We start from the raw sequence: 17,339 nt of genomic DNA on the forward strand, positions 1-17,339 counted from the left end.
AATAAAGTTTGGTTTGATTCTCGTTTGGTACGAAAGATGAGTATAAGATCTCTTGTGGTGGTAGTTGTGTTTAACTATAAAGGCCTCGGGTCGCTGGGATTATTTCCGCACTTGTTTTAAAAAAAACTGCATTTTTTAAGGGTTATGAGTTGGGGTTGTTACAGGTAAAGTGGCGGACTCTACCTAAAACCATGGCCAGAAGAAAGAACCCCAATATCGAGTTCAGGGATAATTAATAATGCACAAGGAGTTTTTATATTCTCGTGGTCCTTCAAAACCGAAACTTTAAGATTTTCATTTTAACGACGAAAGATCTCAGAACGTATATTACATTGTTCTTTTTTATTATCTTATTATTAATAATTGTTTCATTAATTTGCAAATCCAGCATGCCAAATTAATACCATGAATTCGCATTTTCAAATGTGAGGTTCATCACAGAACTCCAGCCCGTGGAAAACGTAGAACAGTGCAATATAGACAAACGATATCAATGTAATTTTTGCGAAGCATTTGAAATAATTAAAGTAAGAGCAACCCAAAGTTCAAGGCCCACCAGGCCCACGATGATTCCCTTCGATCATCGAAGTACCATATGCAAAAACCATAACCATATGCCATATATGCAATAAATCACGTGCTTTCCAAATGCTCATGCATACATGCTAATTTAACATGTGCATGATATACCACCTTCATATGCATGTGTTCAGTATTCATGTGCATATGCTTTTATGTAATCATTCACACACATGCATTCATTCATGATCCATAAGAAAATGTGGACATTCATACAGTAATGTACATGCTAAACAGACATCGGTTCATGTATGTACATGCACTTGAACAAATTTTACAATAGCATAATGCTTAGGCATGTCGCATCAAAGCATAGCATATGAACAAACTCATTTATAACATGTATTAAAATTCCACATACATGTACATATCTGGAAATTTTAACATGCATATTAAATATCTAATTCCAAACTCAAATAGCATTAAGTGTTAAATGTACATAAATTGTTTTTTTGAGTTGGCTTACCAAGCCCAGCTGACACCATCAATCAGGGTTCAGCCCCGACCCAGCTGAACCCAAACAGGCCACCCGTCTATCCAAAACGATGCCTCTTTTTATTTATAAAAACTTTGTTTTTAAACATATATTTCATTCATCACTCTTTTTTTCTTTGAAAGAGGTCTAATCACCCAGCCGACTGGGTCAGTCGACTGGGGTCCAGATCAGGCCCAGCCGACCAGGGTTGGCTGGGTTTGGTCTGGTCAGATTCAGCTGGGCCTAGCAGAAGGCTGCCCGGCCTGAACCAACCCAACCAGGGGACTGGGCTGGGCCCGACAGCCCTGCCAACCCAGGCTGGCCAAGCCCGTTTATTAATTTTCAGTCTCAAGGTTGTTATCCGAATTCCTAAAAAACAGGTAAGCTCCTTTTCTGCTGATGCAGACATAATTCTTCATTTGGCTCGTGTTTGCTATGATCTTCAACATCCTTATCTTTGCCATATAAATGTTCATCAGAGTGTAATTCAGTAGATAGGGTAAATTGGGAATCAAGGTATTTCCCTGGCAGATCAACTTCTGATACATTGAAAGAGCTTGCAACAAGTGATCTCTTCAAGCCACAACGATCTTCATGATCACAAAAAGTAACCTCGACGTGTATTTTAATACAATATTCTTATAAGTCCAAAAACACGATTTCTAATTTAATCATGGAGTTAAACTTGATCATAAACCATTTTAAAGTGCTAACACACTAGATCAACGGTTCATCATATATATATATATATATATATATATATATATATATATATATATATATATATATATATATATATATATATATATATATATATATATATATATATATATTCCCAATTTAAATTTTAAAAATGACAAAAATACATAAATCTTAGCCATGGATCTTAGAGTAAATATTCTGATTTACTCTATTCCCATGGATGTTCACTAAAAAGTAAAAACATTGCATGGAATACAAATCCATGATCTTTTTCTCATCCGAAACAAGAGAAAAACCTGTACCTTTATCGTAGATCGAAAAAGAAACAAGATTAATGGTTGAAACGACGGATGATTGAAGAAGGTAGCCTTCTTCCTTTTTCTCTCTTTCTCTCTTTCTCTCTTCCTCTCTCTTTTTTTCTTTTCCTCTCTTTTTCCTTCTCTTTCTTTTTCTTCCTTTCTTTCTTTTTGATCTATTTATAGAGATCTAGATGGGCTGGAGAAGAGAATGCAGCCCCAACTGGAACTCTCTTCTCTCTCACCCACTTTCCCGAATTTTTCGAAACTCTTAAGTTTTGACTTTTCAAAGTTAAAGTGTTTTTTAAAAGTCTTTCTTAAAGCTTCTAAGGCATGAACAAGGGTTCTATAAAGAGTCCTAAACATTCTAAAAATAAATCTCGAAATTAATTAAAAATAATTATTTTTTTATTTATTATTAATAAATAAATAAATACCTAGAAGCTTCCAAAAGTTATTTTATTGAACTAGGATGTTTCTTAAGTGATTTTAGATGGGTTTAAGGGCTCTACTTAGAGTCCTAAACAAGTATCAAAATAAATTTTTGAAATTACATTAATTAATTAAATAATTAATGTTAAATATTAAATAAATTTTAAGAAATTTCCATAGACTTCCAAAAATTACCAAATTAACTTAGGAGGTTTCTTAACATTAATAAATCTCAATTTAAAGGTTTTTGATTAATTTAAAGTTGGAAAAATCGTTGGGCATGGATTTAGATCTGGATCTAAATCCAATATCCAAATCCATCTCAAAAATCCAAATGGGTCTTGGGTTGAATCAACACCAAATTAATATGGGTCTTGGATAGAGTTTAAATTCATCAGATCTGATCCTAATCCGGACCCAAATCAACAAACTGCTCAATTTTTGAAAAAAAATATGATTTTTGGGCCAACCGTAGACTGAATCAAGGAAAATAAAATATCATTGCACTCAGAATTCTGAGATGCATCCAACGACATATTACACTAATATCAAAGTTCAAATTTCACCCAAAAATAACCCGAATTTCACTTGAATTTAAAGGTCAAAATTAAAACTCTTTCTCACGCTTTGATTGGCTCCCCTCGACCTTGTCGATGAGAGGCCCAACCCAAATTCAAAGACATCAATCTAAAAATCGAGCCTCAAACAATTTTTCTCCCAGACTTAGCCAAATTTTCAAAAATCTCATAAAATAACTAAGTACGAAAATACGCGAGAATGAAAGAGAAGTGATTGTCACCATTCGAGTGTGACTATATGATACTATGTGATGTAGGCATCCCTAGTGAAACAAAATATGAGAAAAGGGTCTATAGGGTTTGGTTGATGATAATGAAAAAAAGCCTAAACTTATACCTAACAAGAATAAAAATGGAAAGGAAGTGGCGCTTCAAGAAGAAGAAATGTTTAATGATGTCACCGAATATGAGAAAAAATGGAAAAGGTTGTTCTATGATAATTGAATGGCTCATCAATAGTGTTGACATCAACAAGTACTCTAGCTTAGCAAAATTTGACTTCGCTAGTGATGCATGAAAGTATATTAAAGATATATATAGTCTTAGGGATATTGCTCACATATGCAATATGCAAAATAAAAAGAGAAATGAGCATTAGGGAATATTACAATGCCCTCTCTCTTCTTTGAGATAAATTAGCTCTTCTAGAGCCAAAATGGTATTGCCCCCAAGATGTAGAACTCCGTGAAAAATAAATTAGAACGGAGCATTTCTATCAATTTGTTAATGGGCTTAGAACCGAATTTGAAGGCTTCTTTATAGAGGAGGTGTACCTACCATAGTTGAAACTCTTGAAGAGTTAACTATGGAGAAGAATAGGTTAAAAAAAAACATCTGCTTCAAAGGATGAAGAATTTGTGCTTGCTATGTCAAAGCCTGAAAATCACACTAGGAGTTATAAACCTCTTCACTTTATAAAAAATAATGAGAATAGAAAAAAATCCAAAGACTATGAAAGAAGTCAAACTGAGAAAAGAAGTGATCATGAATACAAGAAGGGTGGCAAAAAAATATGTTACCATTTCTATGAACCGAGATACATTGAGTCGTTTTGCCCCAAAAGAAGGAAACAAGATCAAAGAGATGATAAAATGGTGGCTTCGGTGGGACTATCCTTTGAAAGAAATGGTGTAGACGACTCTAAATGCATCGGCTCATTTATCTTTGGCGCAACTCACAGAGGCACTACAACCAATGTTCAAAAATCAAGCTTCTTCCTTTTTTAGGGCAGCCGTGTCCACAAGTGGTGACCTTGGTAAGACTTCTTAGATCCTTGACTCTGAATGAGTCCATATTATCTGAATGTCATACTATTACCAAATAATTCTTATGTTCTAACCGCATATGGAACTTCCTTAAAAATTAAAATTTTTGGGGATTTTCAAAAACAACAAACTTTCATTATACCAAATATTATAGTACCAAAATTGAATTTAAACCCCTTATCCATTTCTCAAATTGCGGATCATGGATGTAAAATTTTGTTTTCATCTAATGATTGTTTAATACAGGATCTCCAGTCCGAAAAGCCGATTTGGCAAGGCTATAGAAATATATATATATATATATATATATATATATATATATATATATATATATATATATATATATGTTGTCTGACATCTTGGATTGAATGTGAAATATATATAGGTATATATGTCAAATTGTCTTCAATGAGACAATACGCATACAAGCACTAAACCCTCACAAGAGATGTACACAAAGGCACTCAAAGAACACTTGCACTAATATGCACAAAGGCATAAAACAATAAGAACATGCACAAAGGCATGAAATGCCACAATATATTAAAAGAATAGAAAGAGCTTGAGCACACAAGCTTGAAGAAATACAAGGGGAAGTCCCCTATTTATACACCACAAGAGGAGCCACCTAGGGGGCTCCCAAAGGAGTCGTTGGGAGCCCCAAATGGTCACATTTGTGATCGTTGGAGGCTCCCCAACGACTCTTTGTGGAGCCTTCCCTAGGTGGCACAACCTACGAAAAAGGAAAAAAAAAAAGAAAAATAATAAAATAAAAAAATAAAAAAATACAATCATATTCCAAGTGAAATATGCGTAAAATAGAAAATTACAGAAATACCATTTTCGGGTAATTAAGAGAATATATATATATATATATATTTATATTTATATATAGAGAGAGAGATGTATACATATATACATATATGTATCTCTATATACGAATATATATATATATATATGTATATTAAGGATTACATTTTAACACCCTCTCTCAAACTTATAATGTGATAACCGCAAGTTTGCCAAGAAGAAAATTAAATCTAGGCGAACAAAGAGCCTTAGTGAAGAAATCAGCCAGTTGGTATTCAGACGTCACATACGGGAGATCAATGACCTTTAAGTATTCTTCCCGGACATAGTGACAATCCATCTCTATATGCTTTGTGCGTTCGTGAAAGGTATGATTCTTGGCAATATATATTGCACTTTTGTTGTCGCGGCATAACTTTGTTGGCTCTTTAATATGGACTCTCATGTCTTTTAGAAGTCGCTGAATCCATACAATTTCCATGGTTATGGATGTCATGGCTCGATATTCAACTTCGGTGGAGGACAAAGAGACATTTTGTTGCTTCTTGCACCTCCAAGAAACCAATGATTCTCCTAACAAAACATAGAAACCAATGGTTGAGTGATGGTTATTTGGGTCACCACCCCAATCAGAGTCAGTATAAGCAATTAAATTTAATTCTGAAGATGAGGACAAAAATACTCCCTTAATTGCAGTTCTCTTTAAGTATCTGATGATGCGAAGAATTGCACTCATGTGAACGGATGTAAGAGCATGTTGGAACTGACTGGCAATGTGGATCGCATGTGATATATCAGGCCCGGTGATGCTAAGATACATTAGTGAGCCTACCAATTGCCTGTAAGAAGTGAGATCTGTCAAAGGAATTCTGTCATCAATCTTCATTTTTTAGCCCACTATTTCAGAAGTTTCACAAATTTTGTCATCTGAAATTCCTGATCTGTCAATAATCTCACAAGCAAGTTTAGTTTGAGATAAAAAATAACCACATTGAGAGTAAGCAACCTCAATCCCCAAGAAATACGTCAGAAAACCTAAGTCTGACATTTCAAATTTCGAAGTCAAGACGGATTTAATGTTCTTGACTCTTTTGACATCATCACCTGTTATTAACATATCATCAACATATAATAATAATAATATGACAATATCTGCATCAGATTTTCTGGTAAATAAGGCAGTATTTGTATAACATGAAGAAAAACCATTTTCTAACATAACATTGTTGAATCTGTCATACCAGGCTTTGGGAGCCTGTTTTAATCCATAAAGAACTTTTCGAAGACAAAGAATTTATCTTTAAGAATTTTCATACCTGGTAGAGCATCCATATAAACTTCTTCATTAAGGTCACCATTTAAAAAAGCATTTTTAACATCCATTTGAAAAATATTCTATTTTTTAATAGAGGCAATAGTGATAAGACATCTGATTGTAACCATTCGTGATATGGTGCAAATGTCTCTTCATAATCAATTTCATATTCTTGACCATATCCTTCGCGACTAAGCGAGCTTTGTACCTCTACAGAGATCCATCGCTCTTAGTCTTAACTTTAAACACCCAATCACAACCTATAGTTTTCTTTCCAGAAGGTAGAGTTTGAAATTCTCATGTTCATAGCTTCTTGCCATTCGACACAATTTTGGCTTCCTCAAAATTTCTTGGTTCAAAATAGGAATGAATGGCACTAAGACAAGCTCTATATTTAGGTGAAAAAGAGTCAAAAAGACAAATCTTGTTGGAGGCTTCCTATTTCTTTCAGATCGCCCGGGATCATGTGTGGGAATAGAATCACTATATTGCTCAATTGCACTTCTGAAAGTATTTCTATCTCTACGCGAATAGGTTATTGGGTCATTTGTTGTTTTGTCTTCTTGAGTACTAGGTGAGTTGAAATTATTAATATCTACTTTATTGTCATTATCATGGTTTGATGATATTTCATCACTAGACATATCATCATTACGGGATAATACGTCAAATAAGAAAGAATAGTCGACATTTTCGTGATGAAAATCATTTTTTTTCAAAACCACTCTCATTTTCCAAAAACATCACATTTCTTGAAACATATAACTTATCATTTTTAAAATCGTAACAGCAAAAGCCTTTTTGAGTCTCGGAATATCCAAGAAAGGCACAAGAAATAGCTTTAGGTGAAAGTTTATCATTCTTATTTGTAAGAACAAAACATTTGCAACCAAAAATTCGCAATTTGTTATAATCTGGTTCCCTTTTATATATTGTTTCAAAAGGAGAAATTTTACCCAAATTTCTATATGATAAACGATTGATAAGATAGACAGATGCAAGAGCCGCTTCGGCCCAAAAGTTTTTTGAAATATTTTGACCTATAAGAATAGTTCGAGTGGTTTCCATGATATGCCTATGTTTTCTTTCGATCAACCCATTTTGTTGAGGGGTTTTAGGACATGACCTTTGATGAACAATACCACTATCTGTTAAAATATAGTATGTGTATGGATCAAGATCCAGATCCATACGCACGTTAAATAAAACATGTATAATGTTGTTTCATTAATGGCATTTCTGTAATATTGTCCTATTATATACTTGCTTTTATTTTATAAGGATTAGAGCTTGGAGGTCGTGTGCTTGAGCCACCCCAGCCATTGTGCATCTCTCTCTCTCTCTCTCTCTCTCTCTCTCTGCTTTTCTGTTTTTTGTGCAGATTGGACTGCGGTAGAGTCTTCTCAAGACATCTCATATGGTATCAAAGCCAGGTTGCAGAACCCTACCAGAGAAACGTTTAACGAGATCTTCGTTTCCTGTCATACTGTCTTTTAAATCCCTGTCAGTAAAGTTTATGGCCATCTTTTCCTTCGATTCAAAGCATCACGCACAGCCCTCGATATTCTTTTCTTAAACCTCTGTCGTAAGTCCCCCTTAATTCTTTTTCTTTTGTTGTACGTCATTATCGTTCCTCTATTATGTTTTCTTTAACTTAACGATATATGTCTTTTGTCCCCAAGTCAATAAGTTATATCAGATAATCATCACCCAAGTTGTGATTTTCCTTTTAATCTACAACTTACACTAGTCTGAATCGTTTCCTTTGTATTCCATATTTTCCTTTTATATATTGTTGAACGTTAGTCACAATTATATCATTCCCGAACTTGTATTTGTGTGCTTTTTAATTAGCAGTAAAACCAGTTTTGTGCTTATCTGCGCAACATCTATAGGCAGCCTATAACTGCAAAAAAAAAAAGGTTTCCTTTCACGTATTGGTTGCACAAGTACACGTTTTATTGAAGCTCTGCTGATTGATTAAGTGATCTCAAATCATCAAGGAGGCAGGGGCCGAGGACGCTTTGGGCAAGGAGGACGTGGTATTTTGCCTACACCTAATAGTTCAGGTGTTTTTAATGCAGGGAATCAGAGGAGAGTGCCCACTTGCTTCTTATGTAACAAAAGAGGACATGTGAGAGCTGATTGTTGGTTTAATTTGCAGAACAAAAGAAAAATAAACAAAATTGAGAATAAGCCAGCTACTATTGTGGACTCGAAAGCACCATCTGCAGATGTGCAACAACTTTTGCTATCAACATTGTCACAAATGACGATCAAGCAAAATGAACAAGGAGAATGGTATGTTGATTCTGGTGCTGCCACACATGTCACGGGTAATGCGGGTAAGTTATCTCACTTATTGCCTTATCTTGAAAAAGGTAGTATAGTTACGGGAGATGGAACTTATCACTCCGTTAGTCATATCGGCAATGCACATATTCCTCTGTTAAAGTCCTCACTTCACTTGTCCAATGTCCTTCTTGCTCTTAATATTAAAAAAAACATTGTCTATCTGGCTAAACTTGTTGATGATATGAATTCTTCAGTCGAATTTACTCCCTTCTCTGTTTATGTTAAGAATCTACGAACGAAGGAGACGTTCGCTAAGGGGGAACGACGAGGAAACATGTACGTCTTCAAGGAGATTCCCTCAGTTCCAGTTCTCCAGTTGGAGTCGTCCAAGCATTCTTCAGTATCTTCGTCCTCAGAGTCTTTGTCTTTCCGTCCATTAAAATTTTTTGATGCATCTCATTGTAATAAGCCAGATATCTGGCACAGTCGCTTGGGACATTGTAGTCGGGGTTTCATTGAAAAACTTGTATCTGATGGTCTTCTTCCAAAGTCTAGTTTATGTTCCTTTTTAGAGAATAAAAAATGTTCATCTTGTGCACTCTGCAAAAGCCATGTTCTTCATTTTCATGTTATTAATAAAAGAGCTTCAAAGCCATTTGAGATTATTTCTTCCGATGTTTGGGGACCTGACCCTATTCCTTCTCTCTCTGGCAGTCGTTACTATGTTATATTTATTGATTCTTATTCTCGCTATACTTGGATATATTTCTTGAAACATAAGCATGAAGTTTTCCGAATATTTCGGGAATTCCATTCGATAGCCAAAACAAAGTTTTCTTGTAATATTATGCATTCACAACGTGATGGTGGAGGAGAGTATTCATCGAATGAGTTTATTGCTTTTCTTCGAGATAAAGGAATAAGTCGACAAGTTTCTTGCCACCATATCCCTCAACAAAATGGAGTTGCAGAGAGGAAACATCGGCATATTGTCGAAAGTGTGATGAGCATGTTACATGACAGCAATGTGCCCATTAGTCTCTGGACAAAAGTTTTTTACACATCTGTTCATGTCATAAATCGTTTTCCTATGGCACTTCTGGATCAAAAATCTCCTTATTATACTTTATTTGGTCAACATCCCTCTTATGATGAGCTGCGTGTTTTTTGTTGTGAATGTTATGTACATATTGATTCATCTTTGCAAAATAAGTTCCAGGACAAGGCCACTAAGTGCAGATTTGTTGGGTATGCGGATGAATACAAAGGCTATTGATGCTATGACTCTACCACAAAACGTATTAGGACCTCTCGGAATGTTGTTTTTAATGAACAAAATTTTCAAATCAATGACTCCGAACCATTGTCATCTCGAGCAGTAGAGGTGTATGATCCATGGATGAGCGCAAACCTTTTTGCCAATACAGGAGAAACATGTCAGGCGACTTGTCCTTCCTTCGACTTGAATAGGGAGTTGAGTAACACACAGATCCATGTCGAGCCATCCTTCGTTGAGCCACCTCCAATTGAATGCTGTTCTGGACAGATCTACACCAGAAGGGACAGAAATACAAGGCCGAGAGATGTGGAAATCGTCTCTAGTCATCCGGCTCAAAGGTCGTCACGCATCAGGCACCCTATTTAGCGATGGGTGAGTTATGAGACCTTTTCTCTTGATTTTCAATTGTTTATGTCTCAACTAACAAAGCAGAATGAACCCACTTGTTTTAATCAAGCTCTTCAATCCCGTCATTGGATTGAGGTTATGAATGAAGAAATGGAAGTTCTTCATGAGTGTCAGACTTGGGAAATAGTACCTCGGCCAGAAGGAAAGAATGTAGTTGGCTCAAAATGGGTTTATACGACAAAATATAAGCCCAAAGAAAGTATTGACAGATATAAGGCACGGCTTGTTACTCGGGTATTCATGCAACAATATGGTGAAGATTACGATGAAACTTTTAGTCTGGTTGTCAAAATGGGCACAATTCGTGTCATCATATCCTTAGCAGTCGACTGAGGATGGAAGCTTCGTCAGATAGATGTTAAAAATGCATTTTTGCATGGGGCTCTAAAGGAGGAAGTATATATGGAGCAACCTCCTGGGTATGCCGAGAAGGATCCTACTGCCTAGGTGTGCAAGCTAAGGAAATCTCTATATGGGTTGAAACAGGCGTCTTGTTCTTGGTTTGAAAGTTTCTCCATGCAAATTCAAGGCTACGGTATTAGAAGATGCTCTCTGGACCACTCGCTCTTTATTTACCAGGAGACAGACATAGTTACACTTCTTATATATGTTGATGATATTGTGATTACGGGGAGCTCAGATAATCATGTGCAAGAAGTGAAGCGGTTTTTGATGAAAACTTTCAAGATGAAAGATTTAGGGGAGTTGACGTACTTCCTTGGTGTGGAGGTTGGCAGACAAGAAAACACATTGACACTCATGCAACAGAAGTACACTCTTGATCTTCTGGAAAGAGCCGGGATGACGAATTGCAAACCTGTCAACACTCCGAGTGTACTACATCAAAGGTTGAGCTCTGAAGATGGCCACCTTTGTATCAATCCTACAACGTATAGAAGTCTAGTAGGGATGCTGCAGTATTTGACTTTTACCAGACCTGATATAATTTATGCTATCAATCAGGTATCTCAGTTTATGCATGCTCCAACGAAAGGTCATATGAAAGCTTTGAAGCATATTCTACGCTATTTGAAAGGAACTATAGGAGACGAACTTGTTTACCGCAAAAACGGTAACCTACATACAGGAAATGAACTCATCACTTATACACACGCAAATTGGGCAGGGAATCCAGATGAGAGACGATCTGTCTCTGGATACTGTGTATACATGGGACACAATTTAGTGTCTTGGAGCAGTAAAAAAGAAAAGGCAGTGGCATGATAGAGTACAGAGGCAGAATACAGGTCGATGGCCGCAGGCACGACAGAAGTTACATGGATTAGACATTTATTGAGTGATCTTGGGGAGACAATTATTCAATCATTTATTCTATGCGACAATCAAAGCGCAATCAATATTGCATGCAACCCTATTCAGCATAGCAGAACGAAGCATATTGAGATTGATCAACATTTTATACGGCAGAAAGACGAGATGAAAGAGATAGAACTATGTCATGTTCGAACAGAAGATCAAGTGGCAAACTTGTTTACCAAGGGGTTAATAGGACGTCAATTTTGGCTATTGAAGAGCAAGTTGTACATGCTCCAAAACCACATACAACTTGAGGGAAGGTGTTAAAATATAGTATGCGTATGGATCTGGATCGTGATCCATACGCACGTTAAATAAAACACGTACGTTAAATAAAACACGCACAATGTTGTTTCATTAATAGCATTTCTATAATATCGTCCTATTATATACTTGCTTTTATTTTATAAGGATTAAGGCTTGGAGGTCGTGTGTGCTTGAGCCGCCCCAGCCATTGTGCATCTCTCTCTCTCCCTCTCTCTTTGCTTTTCTGTTTTCTGTGCAGATTGGACTGCGGTAGAGTCTTCTCAAGACATCTCATACTATCTTCAAGATACTTCTTGAATTCATTTGAGAGATACTCTCCTTCGGAATCAGTTCTAAATATTTTTAAGTCGCTATTAAACTGATTTTTTATCATTACAAGATATGATTTAAAGCATGAAAAAGCTCCATGCTTATGTCTAAGAAAATATATCCAAGAGTAACCCTCCTTTTGAAACTACAGGTGTCGGTCCCCAAACATCTGAATGAACAATTTTGAAAGGTTTAGAAGTAAACATGGATCTTTGTTCAAAAGAGATATTTCTCATTTTTTCAAGAATGCAATCATTACAAGAGAATGTATCTTTACAAAAAAAATTAGCAAAATGTAAATAAGATAATTTGGTGATATTGGGATGACCAAGTCTTTTGTGCCAAACATTTATATCTTTATGTTGGGCAATATTACACAAAGAAGTTTTAGGAACTTGATGAGAGTCCATATAATATAAGTCTCCCTTCCTAGAGCCTTCCCCAATCAATTTCCCGGACTGGCGATCCTGTATTAAACATTTATCAGAAGAAAATTTAATATCACATCCATGGCCCGAGAGTTGAGAAACAGAGAGAAGGTTCAAGTTTAATTTTGGTATAAATCTAATTTTAGGAATGAAAAAGTTTTGAGTTTCAAAATTTCCAACTCCTTTAATTTCAAGAGAAGTCCCATCCACATTAGAAACAAAAGATGGAGAACTATTTTTTAAATATTCAGAAAGAGAATACATGTTTGGGGACATATGAAAAGACGCACCCAAATCCAAAAGCCAAGAAGTTTTACCTGGAGGAGTGAAGGAAGAGACGGCGGCTCCCGAGATGGCTCCCTTGAGAAGAGGTTGAAGAGCTTCCACAATTTGGTTTTGAGAAATAGCTCCACTTGAAGAGGTCTCCTCCTTTTGCGGCTGAGAAGTTGTGGCCATGGCTAACAACTTCTTCCACTTGGGACAAACGGGTTTGATATGCCCCAGTTCTTTACAAAAATGGCAAATAATTTTGCTATAATCCTTTTTCCACCTTGTCCACCATTTCCTCCTTGATTTTGGTTTTTTAAAACAAGAGGGACGGTAGGTGCTTAAATTGTTTCCGAGTCTAGACACTGCATTGACCCCATCGTTGTCTTCGGAATTGGATGGAACCGCAAGCACATTAGATCCATGCTTACTTGTTCCCAAAAGGGTTTGTTCCCCACTTAATTTGGTGAGAACATCCTCAAGAGAAGGACTGAAAGAAGACAAAAGAGAAGACCTTATTTGCTCAAATTCGGGCCTTAGCCAATTCAAAAAATTGAAGAATCGATCTTCTTCTAATTGTTTGTGACGAAGTTAAATCGCCTCTCCAATCCATTTTTGTTCAGCATAGCAAGCTCATCCCAAATGAAAGAAAGTTCGGCGAAATATTCTCTAATGATCATTTCACCTTGAAGAAGAGTTAGGGCCTTCTTTTGAAGATAATATTTATAAGACAAGTCCCTAAAAGTATACATTTTCTCAAGATATTCTCATACTTGAGAAACCTTTTTAAATTTGATAATATTCGCGTTGATTTTGGTCTCAACGGAAGAAAAAATCCAAGACAATATTTTGAAATTCTTCATTTCCCATTCAGCATACTTTTTCGAATATTCCTCAAGGGCTTTGGTTCTTTCCTCCCTTTCAAGGATCTTAATTTCACCTTTCTCCATCAAGGTGATTTTGGGTTCCGGTTCCAGGATTGTGCCTTGCACATACCATCAAAGACCTTTCCCTTTTAAGTGAGTTTCATGTTTCCGGCCCAAACATGATAGTTGGAGCCATTGAGTTTAAATCCAAGAGAGAAATAAAACTCTTTTTCACCCATTAGAGAGGAAAGATGAAAGAAGAAATACGTACCGCAATAAGATTTTTAAGTCTTACTTGTTGTAAGGCCCTTCTAAAATAATAAAGAGAAGCCCCCACTTCAATCTCCAAGAAGCCAAAGGCACGTTTTTCGAGGCACCCGAAAAACAAAGAAACACACGATCTTCAATCTTTAGCCAAGCTCTGATACCATGTAAAATTGTCTTCAATGAGACAATACGCATACAAGCACTAAACCCTCACAAGAGATGTGCACAAAGGCACTCAATGAACACTTGCACTAATATGCACAAAGGCATAAAACAATTCGAACATGTACAAAGGCATGAAATGCCACAATATATTAGAAGAATAGAAAGAGCTTGAGCTCACAAGCTTGAAGAAATATAAGGGGAAGTCCCCTATTTATACACCACAAGAGAAGCCACCTAGGGGGGCTCCCAAAGGAGTCGTTGGGACACCATTCATGCAGGTCGCTACTTATGCGACAAGGAATTTCGCCCCCCAACGGTCACATTTGTGAAGGCTCCCCAACGACTTCTTGGGGAGCCTTCCCTAGGTGGCACAACCTACGAAAAAGGAAAAAGAAAAGAAAATAAAAAGAATAAAAAAATATAATCATATTCCAAGTGGACTATGCGTAAAATAGAAAATTATAGAAATACCCTTTTCGGGTAATTAAGAGAATATATATATACATACATTAAGGATTACATTTTAACAATATATATCGGTTTGTGGCTGAATATAATTACTTGTTACAACTTTATTAATCGGGTTTGCTTGAGGATCAAATTGGGAATTTGATTTAGTTTGACTTGTAGTTGCTTCCGTATTTCAAATCTTACATTAGAAAGCGTTCGTGAACCGACCCCCCATAGTCTGTTGCACCACATGAAGAGACAGACTTCTCATCCACTTTGCACTTCAGCAGGCCTTCCTGTAACGACCCCAACTGACCTTCGTAAAAATAGTGGAACTTTTTTTTAAACAATTGCGGAAACAAACCCAAGGATATGGAGCCTCACAGATTTAATATACCAAAACACAAACCAAACTGTGCATTGAATCGAAAGAAAAATAATCAACTTTATTAATTCAATAATTAATGTCAAACAGACCAAGACACCAAAATCGTCTATATCAAAAAGGAGTCATCCTGTCAGAGAACCAAAAACCAGTCATAGGACTCGCAGTCTCCAGTCATCTAGTCAGGACATCACTGAGCATCTGATCTTGTAAAGCAGTTTTATGAAAACGAGTAAGAACCAAAGTTCTTTGTATGAATTTCTCTAAAAATTCAAACAGTAAAGGAGATATCATAAATCAAAGTTATTAATAAATTTCAAAGAAATATCACAATTAACAACTTACTATGATCAACTTATCATTCAAGCCTTTAATTAAATATCATGAATAACAAATATCATGTGAAACAAAATAACCATGAATGCATGAACTAATGTTGAACCAGAGTTGTCAGTCGAGGGAGCGGGAGCGGGAAGGGGAAGCGGGAAGCGAGGCACTTCTAAAATTTTAGGAAGCGGGAAGCGCGGGACGACTTAGGAGCGAACCAGGAAGCATCTAGGAAGCGACCTAGGAAGCGTCTCGGAAGCGACCTAGGGAGCGAACCGGAAGCGACCTAAGAAGCGAAGAAGGAAGCGACATAGGATTCGAGTGAGAAGCGAAAGGGAAGCGAATAAGAATCGAAAGGGAAGCGAAAATGTAATTATATATTTTTATTTTATCAAAAACTAAGATTTATGTCATCGACAAAATAAAACATGTATATAGACAATAAATAATATAAGTTGTAATTATCTAACAAATGCATCATATTGCAACTGTCAAGCATTTAAAAAATTATACATCAAAAGAAGATCATAATTCACATTCTTGTTGCAACTATTTAACAAATGCATGCAAACACTAAATAATGCATTAAGAAAACAAATAAATTTGATTAAAAAGCGTACATTTTTCAACGAAAGAATCAAATAACTTGTTATTTGATGTTGTAAATCTTGTCATCTCTGCAACATAGAAAATGAGAAATCAATAAACTCAAAGATTATATAGAGATATGGTTAAATTTTTAAGCTATAAATTTTTAAATTGTAAATTATAAGTTACAAAGTTCTAAACTCTAAACTTAAAATTAACATAATTCACTACTTCACTTCATTATGCAAGATTCAAAATAAAAGTATACAAAAAAAAGATTACAAGACCATGACAAAAAAGTAATATAAAAGTTTTTAAGTTGCACTACTCCAACTATATCATAAAAAAAAAATAATTCAAGAGTTCATTAATCTGTCATCTTTCTCTTCCCCTTCAAGTCAACAATAGATCGCGAACTTTCTGCATCATCACGTGCTTCTTGTCCTCCACAACCATGTCTTCTGCTCCTTCCTTCATTTCCTATAATGAATACGTTAAAAAATTAAAATGTTCAAAACCCATAATTTAAAATATAAAAAACACAATATCAACATACATTGCCTAGGTCTCCGGCTAAAGAAACGATCAATCCGACCATGAGGAACTGATGGTCGCTCTTGTATATCTGCAGTTCTACTAGCTCTGATGGATTGATTTGTATCCTCTTCAACTTCATTTGTACGTATAATTATTGGAGGTAATAGAGCTCTTGGTTGTGCATTTTTATGTTTGGATTTGGAAATAGTGTTTGATTGTTGTGCACTATCATCCAAATCTCTCCATCGCATATCCTTTAATCTCAACGTATTTTCTTCTACAATAGGAAGTTCTGGATTGATATCTCATTTTCGACTAGGCCCTTCTTTATAGCGATTGTTGCACATTTTATAACAAGAATATAAAATATGAATGCTAATAAACCATCAATAATAGAAAAAGAGAAAAAAAATACCAAAACAAAAGTACAACACAGTTTAATTATACATGTCAATCAATCGAAGATTGGAATGAATATACACTAAGGTATCAGCACAATCTTCATTGAGCTTATTTCTTTTAACATTGTGAATGTAACTATAGGTGCTCCACACTCTTTCTGCAGAAGATGTACTAATAGGTTGAGATAAAACCTTAATGGCTAATGCTCTCAACTTCGGTGTATCAACACCATAAAAACGCCACCAAATAAGCACTGACATTGTAGGATTCAGTGCATCTATTCTTGCTGCATTTCGGCTAAATCGTCTACTTCTTGATGCAAAAGCCACA

At 35.8% G+C, this 17,339-nt stretch overlaps 1 protein-coding gene across 7 annotated transcripts in view; it reads right to left on the reverse strand.

Annotated features, from left to right (window-relative positions):
• Positions 1 to 17,339, reverse strand: part of LOC149829968 (acyl-CoA synthetase family protein) — a 142,369-nt gene that overhangs the window by 39,510 nt on the left and 85,520 nt on the right. The gene's annotated exons all lie outside the window — the stretch shown is intronic.

The sequence above is a fragment of the Nuphar pumila genome, chromosome 8, assembly GCF_984573655.1.
Source record: "Nuphar pumila chromosome 8, dmNupPumi1.hap1.1, whole genome shotgun sequence".
NCBI lineage: Eukaryota > Viridiplantae > Streptophyta > Magnoliopsida > Nymphaeales > Nymphaeaceae > Nuphar > Nuphar pumila.